The following is a 14985-nucleotide window of genomic DNA, read 5'->3' as shown; positions in this document are numbered from 1 at the left end:
CACAAACAGCTGTGAAGAATCTACACTAGAAACACGGGGTGCTAGTCAGATCAAAAAGGGTTCCAGAGAATGTTTTAAAGTCCACAAAATCAACTGGCCCCCAATATCTCTGCTCCTTAAAAATGGGACAGAGCAACAAATCACACAGAGGATAGGATGGAGTACAGAGGGCATGGTATGAGGGCATACTCATGAAATACTTTGAGTACAACCTTGGTTATGAAGAAAGAAATTTTTTAAAAAATCACTCATTTTCTATTTATTTCTTTGATTTACCCTGCTGGAAAAATAAAATAGGCAGTACAGTTTCCTAAACCACAAGACTTCACCACAGACCATATCATCTTTCTGCTGGTATCCAAACACAACAGGCATGGCATATACCCCTTCATCTCCCTGGGTGGTAAATTGTTACTCAGTCCATGGAAAACAAAAGGAACAGATGCACAAAACAAGACCGTGGTACTGTTTTGCAGGTTGCAAGAGGCAGTCCCATCCCCTCGGCAGCACTGCCAGCCCTACGGAGCAAACCCTTGCCATGAGGGTGTTGGTGTGAATGACTGACAACTGCACTGCGGTAAATGCACATTAACACTTCTGGGTTGAAAGCAGCCAGGTTGACAAGAGCTCCATGGTAACACATGAGTCAGCTCTGAATGGATCCAAATTGAAGCCAGCAGCCTGGCTGGACATTTTGCACCAATGTGCTGGCCACCTGCTCCCAGGGCAGCAGAAACACTCTGCATGCCCTGGGTGTCTTCAGAGGGGAATATTTTTCAGATGCTAAGTTCATGGGCTGAATGATTTCAACTAAGCACAGCCATCACATCTCAGGCACCTTTTAGCAGAATACAAACCAGAATATATACCAGAGTATAAATGCTGCTGCTGTTATAGAACACATAATCTATTATGTATGGGCTTAAGCAACGGGGATAAGGCTTTCTTGAAACCAATGTAAAATCAAGCCAACTCATAGCCAAAATCTAGCCATTAGTCTGAATTTGTAGGTTGGTTGTTTTTTAAACAGAACTTTAGGAACTGCATAACTTCAGTGTTTTGGCTGTTGTTCATTTAATGGCAGCAGGATTTGGACTAAATTTGACACAGTGCCTTACTGTCTTGTTCAGCCATTTGTAGTGAGAACGTTATTGGTGATAATTCAGACATGTTCCAGATGTCAGAGAAATGTTCACTCATTTCTAAGATTCTTGTGTTATGCCAAATACACACAAATAGGATTCATACCAGAAGGTGCATAATTTATCATTTTCCAGACCAAGAGGCAAGAAAAAATGAAAGGCATCCAGCACAGATACCACTATATATATTGCTAAGATAAAACATAGTCATTTATGAGACCACCCCCAGACCCATAAAAAGACAAATGTAATCTTAATGCATGCACCTACTGTAAGATTCTTTTGTTTTTCCTATGAATTCAAGTATTATTTATTCTGTAAGTGTTAAGGCATTGGTTTTTAAATTGCATTTTCTCTTTGATTTTGTTGCTTTTGTTATTTGAGATTTCAGGTGTCTTGTTCATCAGCACCTGTGTGCTCAAACAACTAGTTTTGTGTATGTGGAAAGGGTGATATTACGAGCAAATAGAAATACAATAGCACACATTTATCCTCAACTAGAGAATCCTGTTTAAAAAAAGATCCAATAAGCATACTGAGCCAGACTGTATACAAAAAGGATACCTATTGTCATTAACTGAAATGTTTACAAAAATGTTACAACTACTAATTTCTTTGTTCACCTCACTCCCCATGCTGAATGAAATGCGGTGCTTAAAAATCACACCACAGAAGTTTTTAGAGCTTTGGAAGTCTCTTCATATACAAATGACATTTAATATATGTTTCAGTGATGCAGTTTCTACATAAAAAATATTGACCTGTAGATTGTTCTTCCCTAATTCTTTCCTCTACAACTCACCGGATTGTTTTCACCTTCATCAGTCACCCACAGACAAAAACTTCAGATCTGCAATATGTTTGGTAGAGAAATCAGTGGTAGAGAAGATAGGAGAAGGAACTGAAGGAGAAGGTTTTCACTTAAGGGCAGGGAGAAGAGTTTGAGTTTTAAATTATTTTACTTAGGGCTGGTAAGTTTAATTAACCAGATATGGTTTGAATAGACTAAAGCCACATTTGCATACAGATGGTCATTTTGCTTGTTAAGACTGAAAGACTTGCTCACTTGCTCATGTGCTGAGCTTAAGACCACATGAAATCCCATGTCAAGTCTATTTTGCCCATGATGGTATTTGGTGAGTGACCTCTCCCTGTCCTTAACTCATAAGCCTTTTGTTGTATTTTCTCTTCCCTGTCCAAATGAGGAGGGAGAAGAGAGAGAGGCTTTGGTGGCAGGTGGCATCCAGCCAGAGTTACCTCGTCACGCAGAAAAGTTGGAAAGGAACTATTTAGAGGGGCATGTAGTGGTAGGGCGCAAAGTGGCTTTAAACTGAAGGAAAATAGGTTTAGATTAGCAAATAAGAAGAAATTATTCACTTTGAGGGTGGTGAGACAAAGGAACAGGTTGCCCAGAGAAGCTATGGATGCCCCATCCCTGGCAGGGGGATGGGGCATCCATAGTGTTCAAGGTTGGGTTGGACAGGACTTTGAGCAACCCAGTTTAGTGAAATGTGCCCACAGCCATGGCAGGGGTGTTAGAACTAGATGATCATTTAAATCCTTTCCAACACAAGTCATGATTCTCTAATACTAACAACATTGTCAAGGGATTAATCACAAAGTTGCCTATCGCAATAAGGAGCGGACATTCCCATTACATGAGCCTGATAAAATACATCAGTTCAGAATCTGACTATTTTTCTAGTAAGGTGAGAAGAGGGGAATGGTGCAGAAGGCAAGGCTACAGCAACATGCAAACATGGTTTTTTTGATATCCCAGGTATTACAGGAAGGGTACCCATGAAATCCCTGAAACAGCTGACAGCAGACAGCCTTCACCCCATCCTCCTCTCCAGACACCCAGCACAGGAAAAACACGTCCATGGGCAAAGGTCTCCAGAAAACCAATGCAATCTGTTGGCAGCCAGTGGGTTTACAGCTATAACTTACTGCACCTGAATTAAAAATAAGTTTGGGGGGGGGATGTCTCCAGATCTTCATCTGCTCATCTGCTGGTCCCCAAAGAGCTGAAGTTGCCCTTCACAAGAAGGTGATGGTTGCCCACTTGGTGTTTTAGTGGGGACATCTAACTCCCAGATATTCTGATGCTGTTCTAAGGTAGCTCACGCAGGGAGGCATTCCTGTCTTCCCTGCCTTCATAGACCTTCTCCAGAATAAAATCTGAGATAATTCTCCCTGCTCCTTTCTGCCTGATACTAGCAGGTATATAGCTACTCATATTTCTATCTGCCACATTTTTTCCAGTTTCTAAAATATTTTTGTCCCTTTCTACAGCTTACTCTGTCTAGTCTACAGTTCCAAATTTATATTCTACTTGAAGCCTTATGAAATGTGAATCTGACAGAGAAATCCCAAATGATGAGTGTCTTTAAATTCAACATTTTATTTTAGAATTGCTGTTCAACTAAACTGTAAAAAAACTGTCTGAAATTACATATAATTTCAAAAACAGAAATATTAATGCCCTGATTGGCAATTGCACAGATGTAATCTGAGTGTCAGTACTTATACCAGCACAAAACTGACATACATCCTATCAGAATCCACTTGCACAGACTGTATTCTTTAAACTGCTCATTTTCCTCCACTCCAGACACACTGAACTCATTGTTTTAATAATTAGCATCAAAAAGCCTGAACTTTAAAAAAACACAATAAGCATACAAGTAACACAATCCACATAAAAGACAAAAAGCATTTGTTCTTTCATTAGATTGACTTTTGCTTAGATGCACTTAAAATACCACATCATAAAATGTATGTGAGGAGACCATTTATTGCATGAACAATTAAAAAATTTTCTCTTTCTTTATTTATTTGTATAGGACTAGCTACCCCACAAACCACTTGGCCAAACAACCTGTTGGAGTACTTCCAGGATGCATTGAGACATCCACCAAAATATCAAAGGCTGTAATTACACTTTCATCGTATGTTCCAACTCATCCAAGAATAGTCAAGAAACATTAAAGACAACAATCTCATCTGAAGCTAATTACTGACAACTAGCTCAATACTGCCTATAGAACTCATCATCTTTGATTTTGTTCTTTAAAGAGCAGTCTCATCAGTTCCCATGTATCTCAAAGTATTTCTTGAAAGGGTTGTAATTTAGTGGCGATGAATTCCAGGTCCAGGTCTGGGTTTCTGAAATTTTATAACTTCGCTGTCGTAATAGGTTCTGCGTAGTTGGTCCAAGTTTGATCATAAGTGTAATGATTAAATGATTGGTTGAGGGAGAGAAAAAAAAAAAGAAAAGAAAAAAGAAAAAGAAAGACTGTTGAGTTAATAAAAAATTGGGTGGGATTTTGTCCCAGAAAATAAAAAAATAATAATACAAAAAATTTCCAATCAAATATATTTTGTGATTTTTTTTCTCCCATTGAAATTTTCAGCATATTTTATAATTTCATTTTTACTCAGAAAATATTGTTTGTTAAAAAGGAAGATTACTGTTGCTCATGTTTTAGAGATAGGGAAATGAGACACTTTGGAAAACTACAGTAGAACAGGGACTTTGACCCTGGTGTCCAAATCATCAAATTTATCTTTTAAATACTAAAAATCCTTTCCTACTGCTGCTTTCAAACAGCAGCTGCACTAACTGCAGGCTAACCACATTCTGGCTGAAGCTGTGCTGGAAACCAGATTCATTAAGCCAGTGGAAACATTGCTGAAGAGATTTCCCTAACCAACAAGGTCAACAAATTTTCAGATTTTTCTCCTCAAGAGAGATGGTGGATAAGCTACTTCAAGAAGTCTTTCTATAAATATTATAGAAATCTGCATTTTGTTAAAAATATAATAAAATGGGGGGAAAAATCAATAATACTGCAGTGCTTTTGAAAGCCTCATTTTTCCCCTTGGTAATTCCTTTGGCTGAAGTATTTTACTGAAGGAAAGCACACTTTTTGGTGTAACTAGTGGAACAGGACTTGTGGGGACCACTCCTCCCCCAGGTGAGAGGAAATCTCAGCAGATCCCAGACCTGCTATTGTCTTCTACAGAAAACACAAAGAGAAGGCACTCTAAGAAGCACTGGGTGGCAGCAAGGCATGCTGAAGCCAGTCTTGAAAAATTTCTGAAACTGGTTGTTCTTTAGTATTTGGTCTATTTCCTGCTAAACCACAGTCCTACAACTGAAACAGACCAAACACTGTATTTTCTAAAACTTTTGATAGCAGAAACCCTTCTGCACTGAGATGAGCCTCACATCCTTACACCTCCACATCTGAAGATACACATAAGCTTTGCTTAACTGCATGGCATGAGGCTTCCTTTCAGGTAGCAAATGGCAACACCAAGTCCTGCTTGGGATCCCAAATCAAAAAAGTAATGTGGGGGGACATAGGACAGAAGCTTAGCCTTTTTGGTGTGGACTCAGGATTACCTTGGAGGTCCCAGGGTTATAAGTTACTGGCAACCAGTGATCAGTGACTAGCCAGGAGAGGGATGAGTCCTTGGGAGCTGGATGAAACCAGAGAGCAAAGAACAAGTGTCAAACATATGTCAAAGCCACCATATAGAATAAATTCAAATGCTATGTGGAACTACAAATCAGTCAAGAATGAGATAAGTGCCGACCATGCAAAAATGCCTGCAAGCAGATTCTAAAATGAAGGAGAAAGATTTCTCCTAAGGATGTATTTGAAATACTCAGGATGCAGACAACTCGCCAGAAACTACCACTTCTTGAAAATACTCACCTCCAGGCCTGAGTGCCAGTGGAAAGTGCAACTTAATAGAGATACATAAAACTTACATTATTCTATACATTTGAGAAAACATGTGTATGACTCATTTTATCTCCATTTACTTTGATGTGTAAGTGCCACTGTTGGACAATTAAGATTTTAATTATACTAATGAAAAATTCTTGTCTTTGAATAGCAGGTGAGTTCTTTTTGCATATTGCAACATCTTGAATGTGACTAATTTGTGGGAATTCAAGGAACCTGTTCTGTAACTGGGATGCAACAATTTCCTGAGAGTAACATGCTCACTGGTTCATCAAACTCAGGTTAATTCTGCCTTGGGGAGGGAGCAGGAGTGTTTTGGAAGAAACACAACATTTAATGGGCATCAGTTCAAAGAACATGTTACCTACAGGAGTAAAACCATTGACATCAACGTTTTTTCACCCTTACAGCCTCAGAAATGTTTCAAATGTGATGGATTTCACATCGATAGAGATCACCAGCTCACACAGCACTCAAAGCCCAGGCAGATGACACATATCACAGAGCACCATTAACATATGGTGCTCATAAACTATACTGCTGCCTGCTCCTATTTGGGGAGGTTTATGGTTATGTTCTACACGGAGTTATCTTGTCCAAAGGTATCACACAGATGGATCACAGCTATAAGAGCTGCACCTAAGGAAAACCACCGGCCTCCTGGCCAGCTTCAGTTGTAATCTGTGCTAAAGGAATAATGCTGTTTCCAGCACACTGAGCTGCAGCTGAAAGGGCTCCACGAATTCCTCAAGCCTACACATCCCTACAAATGTCACAGCCTGAAAGGGAGAGATCAGCCACACCCCCTACCCAAAGCTTTTGCATTGCCTTTGCTCTGCTTGGGGCTGGTGATCATTATTAGACTTTCTGCCCTCCGAGTCCCCTTCGAGCAGGGTGGGCAGTCATCCCACACAGCACCTGGGAAGCTGTTGCAGCAAGAGAACATGGCCAGACCTAGCACCTCAAAACTGAGACCCTGCTCCGTAAGTCAAAGGAGGTTTGCCAGGATTTTACGCCACACATCAGGTGCTGCCAATTAAAAAGTCTTAAAATAGTGGAATTCGTGCAATTATATGACTAATAATGATAATATAATATGTAGGTTAAGAATAAAATCTGAATTCATAAGTAATTTTATTGAATAAATGGAAAATATAGATCAACAATGGAAACTGATATCTAACATGGCTTTTAGTTATGATCTTGGAGTAGGAGTTCTAAACATTGGAGGGGGTTTTTAGAATAAGACTTTATTAACTGAAAATCAAATTCTCTAGAAATTGCTCATTTTTTCTTTTGCCCTTTGTTTTATTGTTGGACTAAGGCACAGCAAAATTTGCCAAGAAAGGGTAAGATCCTGTATAATATAGCTGCTCTAGGGATAGTAAGAGGTTATATAATTCCTCCCAAAGGAAAGGATTTGTATTTTTTTGTGGAACTATAAACATAAAGCAAATGGAATCGCTTAAGAGTTGCTATTTGCCCTGTTGGTTCTTGTTCATCTTATAAACTAAATGCAATAAAAGAACAAAGACTATTTTCCATTTTTAAGGATTGTTTCTCCATCAGAGCTATTCAGAAACATTTTATTTTCCAGTTGGTGAATTCAGACTGAGGAGGTTTCTGTCTCTCCTTCTTATACTTGGCACAACTACTCCATTTTTGAAAAATACAGTATCATGTCAGTGCCTTACACTTTACTTCAGTGCAAGGTAAAGAACTGAACTTTGCCTGCTGAGGAAAATGAACAATATATTTAAGAGAATTGCTAAATGAAAATTTGAAATAATTCCTATACTCCTTTATGGGAGCTCTCAAGGTAATATTTTACGATAGAAAACACAGTGAAGAAATTAAAAAACTTATTCCTAATTTACTTGAGACAGCCAATATTCTTTAAATAAAACAAGCAACCTACATGACAAATAATTTAATAGGAGCTGCTGAGAGCTTTCTACCGGGGGAAAAAAAAAAGGTATTTATTTATGTACTGATTTGTGGAACAGGATGGGTATTTTAGATAGTGACTAGGGTCCTTTGCAATCAGATTGTGATTATTTCATTGTAGAAATGTATTAAGCAACTTCATTTATATTTCCTTCTTTTGTGTGTGTGGACAAAGAAAAAGCGACACTGAGTTAATGAGAATAAATTTATAGTACTTCATTAGTAACCTATGTCAACTTGGAAAAAAAAGGCAGGTGTTATTCATGCAGCTCACTCTCCTGGGTTCTTCTGGTTTGTTTTAACCAAGTAAATGCATTTATGGAAATGGAGACTCTTTAGAGAAAGGAACAAAATGTGCATGAGTTATCCATCATGCAGAACTGGGAGGAAAACAATTATTTTTGCTACTTACAAAAATTCTACAGAAAACACATTTTCCTCCCTACAGGTTGGAACACACACAACACTTCCTGTTCTTGAGACAAATATCAGAGTGAATTTAAAGGAAAATACCCCAAAATTCATACTCATTGGCCTACACTGTTTGGTCTGCTTAGGCTATTTTTAAAAAAATACTGGCGATGATACTCATTAAAATTGTGCCTGTTGAATACAGTTCTGTACCCAACCACTCAGGAAGACTTCTGGCCCCTGTGAGTTCTGCTGTATCCCTTTGTATCCCTGTATTGGGCTGACACATCAATTTACATCATGTACTCAATTAAGACAAGTGAGAAGTAGGGAGGTTTTCACAAGGCACACTACTGGACTCAGTATATTCATATATTTTTAAAAGCTGAAATGTCACGCACCTTTCCCAGATATACCTTGAAGAAGGAAAATAATTTTTGATTCAATTAGCTGCAGAAACATCTTGCGACCTCTTTGCAACATTTTGTTACGACCTTTCATAAATCAGAACTGTGTTGTTTAGCAGCCAATGAAAACATCTGTCAGAAGACAAAGAAATTAGTCCACACTCACATGCAAAGACGATTAAAATCAAATTCAGACATTAATAATTGATCCCAGGTGTCCCTCTATTCTTTGACCCATAGTTGTCAGTTGTCACTGATGTAGTTGGATGGTTAGAAAGCTTTTTCTTTTTTTCCATGGTAATTTGGCAAGGTTCTAAAAGCTTTTAAGAGTCAAATCTAGGAATTCATGCAATAAATATCATTACTGTAGAAGCCACAACAATTAAAACCTTTTTCCAAGAATTTTAAATCATCTTAATCTGGAGCATTATAGACCATAAAAATAATAAGTGTTTGTGGATAACATTGTCTGCACTTTTTCTTTGGAAATTTTGAGACAGACATTGGAGGTGGGTTGCAAAGTCAGCACTATATTTTGATCATTCAGATGTGCAAATATTCAAGACGACATGGTTTTCTCCTTTCCACAAAACACAGGCACTTTAACAGCTGAAAACCAGTAATGCCTAAGTTCATGAGCTAAGAAGCACTATGGCTCCATAACAGACTTCCTTAATTCTTAGGCCTATTGTAGTTTTTAACCATTTATTTTCATTTTTTAAAGAAACAGATCAACCTGATATACACAGAGGCTACTATTGCCTACAGTTTACATTTCAAAGGCAGCCCCCATCACCATACATGGAAAAGAAGAGAGCGGGAAAGTTTGTAAGGAGGCTCAGCTTTTGAGGCAGCAATGAGTAACCACTGCTCTCAGTTCAAGGTTTTGTGTTGATAAAGAGTTATAAACTATTTGATTGCTGTTATAAACAAAACAGCAATCAAAATGGTACTGGACATTAAATGAAAAATGCGCAAATTAGCAGTCAATCAAGAATTATCAGTCTTTCTTTTACTATCCACACTCAGGTGAAGTTTGTTTACTTTTAGACACACATGCCATGAGGCATCACCACCAGGATGCCCCCACACCCAGACACAAAGGCTCTTATTACAACAGAGCCAGCTAACCGAGCAGAGAGACTGGGTCCCCATGGTGACCTTGTGGTGACGCAGGTCTCAGTTTCATTTTGTACTGCATCATCTATTCAGGGCATCCTCTCGGTCCATAACTTAAAATTAAGAGTTTATAGAAACCAGCCTTAAAATGCTCATTTCCTTTTATAAGGAAGTCTCTCCTCACACACACACACACCCCCCAAAAAAAAGGGCATGGATGTAGAATAAGTCATCCAAGAAGAGAAAAATTACCTCAGCACACAGTGGCACTGTAGCAAGCCTTACCATCACATTATGATTTCTTTAGTTATGTTGCCAGCTGAGGCAATGTGTAGTCTTTCCTGCTTTTCCCACATTTCTTCACAGGAAACCTGCAACCCACTGTGTTTGGCAACAGCAGGCTGTACCCAGGCAAAAGAGAAGAGTAATGATACTCCCAATTAACAGCCAGAGGCCAAAGAACCAACCCTTCTAAGCCACAAAAAATGACACATCATAGTTGTATCAAGGGTACTCGATGTGTTCAGTTAATGCAGAGAAAAAATGGAAAGTTGGGTTGACAGGTGAACTTCTGACATTTCCTTTTGCCGCAAAGGCCACACACCCACAAAAGCACTGCAGAAATCAGCAGCAGAAAAAGACTTCATGTAGGAAGCTTTCTGTTGCATCAGAGGCCACTATGGCTTATTTACAAGAGGGGTATCTATGTCTTCACAGAAATACTTGGTTGCTCTTGCAGTAAAAGAATAAGCACAAGGTTACGTGAGAATTTAAACTCACTGCCTCCTAACATCAGCCAGGGAGCTGACAGCTCCCAGCCTCTTTTGTTTTCCATATCGAGCTGGAAACTGATACGAAGATGCAGATTTCCATGATGTAATTAAAATCTTGCTGGAAATGAGATTTTTCACATACTTCATTAAACGTAAAAGCAGAGGCACTCAGATTGCATCTTTTAAACTCTTGGATAAGATGCAGTCTGTTCTTGTACCAGCTCTCATTATTATCTGTGCAGAAATTCTCTACAATTACCATTACATTAAATTAAGTCCACAGTCTTTCTGCTATGACCAAAGTAGGTGCAGATGTTTAGATTGTATAAGGCATGGCCTGCAAAAAATGGGATGGGAGCTGAAACAAAATCACAACATCATTATCCAATAAACCAGATAATTAGTAACAAAGAGGTTACCTGCTCTCAAAATACTATCATTTCCATCTAATTTAACTTACTCTTGATTATCTTACAAAAGAAAATATCCTAGGTCTCAAAAAACATTTCTCACCATCTTTTGTCTTCGGAAAAAGTCACCCAAACAAATATTTCTTTTCAAAAGTCATATTCTTCTGAGTAATATCATCTAAATGAGACCCCTCCATAGCATTTATAACCCTCTCTGTTGTTATCTATGACGTTCTTATCGTGCTTTTCAGTGACTGAGGACAATATTTTTCCAGAAGCACCACTAGAGTTCATGTTAACCATTTTTAATGATTTTTATTTTGCAGTTCATAAAAGGCCTGCAATACAGTATGGAAGTATTTAGCATGCACACAAGAGTTAGGTATTTCACCCTTTTTTCTTTTTAGTGCCTAATTGTTTTCAAATTCCTGACAGAGTAAATTAGTCAGAAAGAAAATCGAGAAAAAAATTGTACTGGCATTTGGTATTCTGAAGGTCCTGTTCCTAATTTCCTCCATTCTTTCATGTAATAATAGCTTTGGTTAAGCCTCCGGATACATGGTAAATTGGACTGAGTTTGAGTTCTTCCTCTTAATAGCTTTCCTTGTAAAAGGGTCCAATGCAAATAAATACAATAGGTCACATTAATCCATAAGTTTTTTGGAGAGGGGAAATCACAGAGTAAGAACTGATTAGAAGTTTGCAAAAGATTCATAACTTTAGAGAAAAGGTTCATTCAGTTCTCTGCTCTTCTCCCATGTGATGCACAATGATGATTCACATCCAGCAAGGTGTGCACATGGAGGAAAGCAGTGCTGCCTCTCCTTTCCTGTGACTCCTTATATTAGGAAGATAATTAGAACTCGAAAAGCCATGACTAGGCAGGTGACAGATTACTTTGGATGCTTTTTTAGAACTTGAGGTGGCTTTGCAGGCCAGGTTAAGAATGAGAAACATCTTCCCACAAACAGCAAGGGGAGCAGGTAGACAATAATGAAACTTCTAACCGCAGTCAGATGCTAAGAATTCAGTCTGAAAGTTGGGTTTTCAGTTGATGACAGGAGCTAAATCTTATTGCATTTCCAATTAAGTCCCTAAGTGTTTCCAATTGTTATGCTAATATAGACAACATTAGCATACCAAGTTTAGAAAAATATACATATATACTATATACACATCTACAGTAAGTCACAAGAGCACCACAATTCTCACAGTTCTCAGGAGGTCTCCCTGCACGGGACACATTAAAATATTACACTTACATGATATGTGTTATTTTCCCCAATTTTAACCTCTGTTTTCTCCTGTAATGATCATTTTCTTCCCCATCCTTGTCCTGACCACCTTAGTAACTTATTACGTATCTCCTTTACTTTTTCTATAAACATGGATACAGTTTTTGTCCACTGAATTGCTTGAGTTTTCTTAGTAGCACTTCATCTGCAGAGTTTACAGTCTCCTACAATCTGCTGCTGCTAGACATTATCCTCCCACTGGTCAGCCTGTAGGACAATTCTCCAGCTACTTCCAATCAACATGAGACAGATTACCAAAGACACACAATTTGAACTAATTAACCTAGCCTAGATCCTTTTTGCTTAGCCAGGTGTGGGGTCAGCCACATGACCAACTTAGCTGGCAGCTGTGAAAAAGTGAAAACCTCTGGGAGGAAGGATGTGATGAGCAGCCAGTAACCATCGTATTTCCTCTTCCAGCTGCATCCACAGCTCTCCCTCTAAAAAACAGTCCTGATCCCCCTTGCAAAGGGTCATGCTTTCCTCTGCAGACTAAGGCAACATGCAGTCATTACTAGCAGGCTGAAACCTGAGAAGAGCAGCTCCAGCACAGCTCTTCCTTACACTGTCCCAACTACTCTTACCAGTCTCTGAGGACCTCCTCTGGCTATAACTTGGCATTTGTAGGCCGTCTGTTTTCTCCTCTGTTTGTGTACCATCAACACCATTAGATTGTTCTTCTCCTTAGTGCTGTGTCCCACCCAAGTTTCCATAACTCTGCTCTGACAGCCTTCCCCCTGTTCCAGCTAAGCAGTGTTGAATAAAAGAGAACATTTGGGTCTCTTCACACAGCGATGTGCGGTCACTCCCCGGGACAACCTCCTTCACCTGTTCAATTAGGCTGATAATAATCTGAAACAAAACTTGTGCTGAAGGTTCTTGTTCAATACCAGCTGCTCCAAGGTCCATAATTCAGACATCCCTGAAGCATTACCATGCCTATGCTGGCTGAAATATCCTCGAAAATTGGCTCCTAGCAGTTTTCTTCTATACCTTTGCAACCTGTCGTATTTTAGGTTTAAGTGCCTTAGTACGGAAATACGGTACACATGAAAACAGTCGTGCCAAATTTTTAATTAAAAGCCCCTTTTTGTTACTTCCAATTAGGTTGGAGAGAAAAAAAATCTCCATTTCCCACTTATAGAAACTCCTATTTCTGCCTCTATTTTTCCAAGAAACACAGAGACATTGCAAAGTGCCCCAAATGTGTCAACAATCAATAAAATTCCACATGTGCAAAAAACAGTCTTAAAATAAAGATGGTATACTGACAAAGTTATAGCCAGAGGGAGGAAACAAAAGGTAGTGAGGTACAAGTTAAGAATACTGTTACTAGCTGTTGAAGGAGAGTCCAGGGTATATTTCAGAAGTTCAAGAATGAAATCACCTGGCCAATATTATAACAGAATTCCCAAATGCATCCAAACGAGTTTTTCCTTCATCTTGAGGAAGCCCTGCGACTGTGCCTCTTCAGGCCCACTACAACACTTCCAACAACATGAACCTTTTGTTCTGAAAACCAGAGGAGGAAAGACCTGGAATACATCTACGGAACATGAAAGCTGGAAGGAGACCCAAGCGGGGTGAGCTGCACAGGAAAAGATCAGAGTCTTTGATGGGTTTTGAACAAGCACAGGTGTGGTGGCATGAATTCCTAGTAGGATTTATGCATTTGTAGCAAGAAAGACCTTGAAGAACCAAATTTAATTGTCAAATAGTCTAGAGGAAGACTATTTCTCAAAACACATAATTACATAACCATATATGATTTACAGATGGTGGAAAAGTACAGCACCTGTCACAGGCTTTGCTAAGCCAAAGCCTAAATATGTTTATCCTTCATAACATGTTTCTGACAAATCTTTTTTAATTCTAGGTCCACTGCCAAATATGAGGACTAATCCTTTCACCAGAAGAATAGATGGAAGTCTTAACAAGATTGTCATCAAACCAATGTTTACCAGCTGAGGAGAAATCCAGCACCCCAGAGGGCATTAGTCCTGCTGACAGAAAAAGCAGGTAAGATATGCTAAAAATAAAGTGCTCTGAAGTGGACATTGTAGTGTTTTAAACACTGGTACAAACATGGATTATTTCAGCTAGGTGAGCAAGATAAAGGTTAAATATTCTCCTCCAAGTTTTCTTCAATGTTCAAAGCACTGAAAGGTCTTCATAAGATATGAACTAGTAGAATTAAGAACATAGACAAAGCAAGTGGTGCAGCATGGCAGAAATACATCCATAAAGAGAAGTAGCTGGTGGCAAAGTTGACATGCCCTCACTGTTGGATATTCAGTAGCTTCTGGTGCCCAGCAGTCTGGTCCTGGGAGCCAAGTGCCCCCTAGCAGCTTGGAATGTATTTTTTTGTTTAGCTGCAGCCAAAGGAAACCCCACTAACATGCTGCAGGCTGCCCCACAGAGCACAACAATGCACTTTCGATGTGGGTGAGTGGATGACGTGTTTCAAAGCTCACTAACATACTAATGGAAATGCTAAATACAGAGGAGCATAAACCTAAGCCTTGTTTAGGACTTGTGACTTCGGGGCACAAGATGTGCAGCTTTCTTCTTCACTGATTGCTGGCCATCATGGCAGGTTATGGATTTCAGTGACAGCTTCAGGAGCTCCCTTCACTCTGAAATCTAAGCCATTTTTATTGGGTATCTAATGTTAGGACTTTGTATCTGATACTATTTATTTACATGTTTTAAGAAATGGGA

At 39.0% G+C, this 14985-nt stretch overlaps 1 long non-coding RNA gene across 1 annotated transcript in view; it reads right to left on the bottom strand.

Moving 5' to 3' along the window:
• Positions 1 to 3526: 3526 nt before the first annotated feature.
• Positions 3527 to 14985, bottom strand: part of LOC135298949 (uncharacterized) — a 63868-nt gene continuing 52409 nt past the window's right edge. The window contains exons 2-4 of the long non-coding RNA XR_010360998.1: positions 8662 to 8799; positions 5554 to 5630; positions 3527 to 4344 (exon numbers count right to left, since the gene is read on the bottom strand). This is a non-coding gene — a long non-coding RNA (uncharacterized LOC135298949). The remainder of the gene's footprint in view (positions 4345 to 5553; positions 5631 to 8661; positions 8800 to 14985) is intronic.

This window comes from Passer domesticus, chromosome 4 (assembly GCF_036417665.1).
Source record: "Passer domesticus isolate bPasDom1 chromosome 4, bPasDom1.hap1, whole genome shotgun sequence".
Classification (NCBI taxonomy): domain Eukaryota; kingdom Metazoa; phylum Chordata; class Aves; order Passeriformes; family Passeridae; genus Passer; species Passer domesticus.
This window is presented reverse-complemented; position numbering and strand designations above follow the sequence as displayed.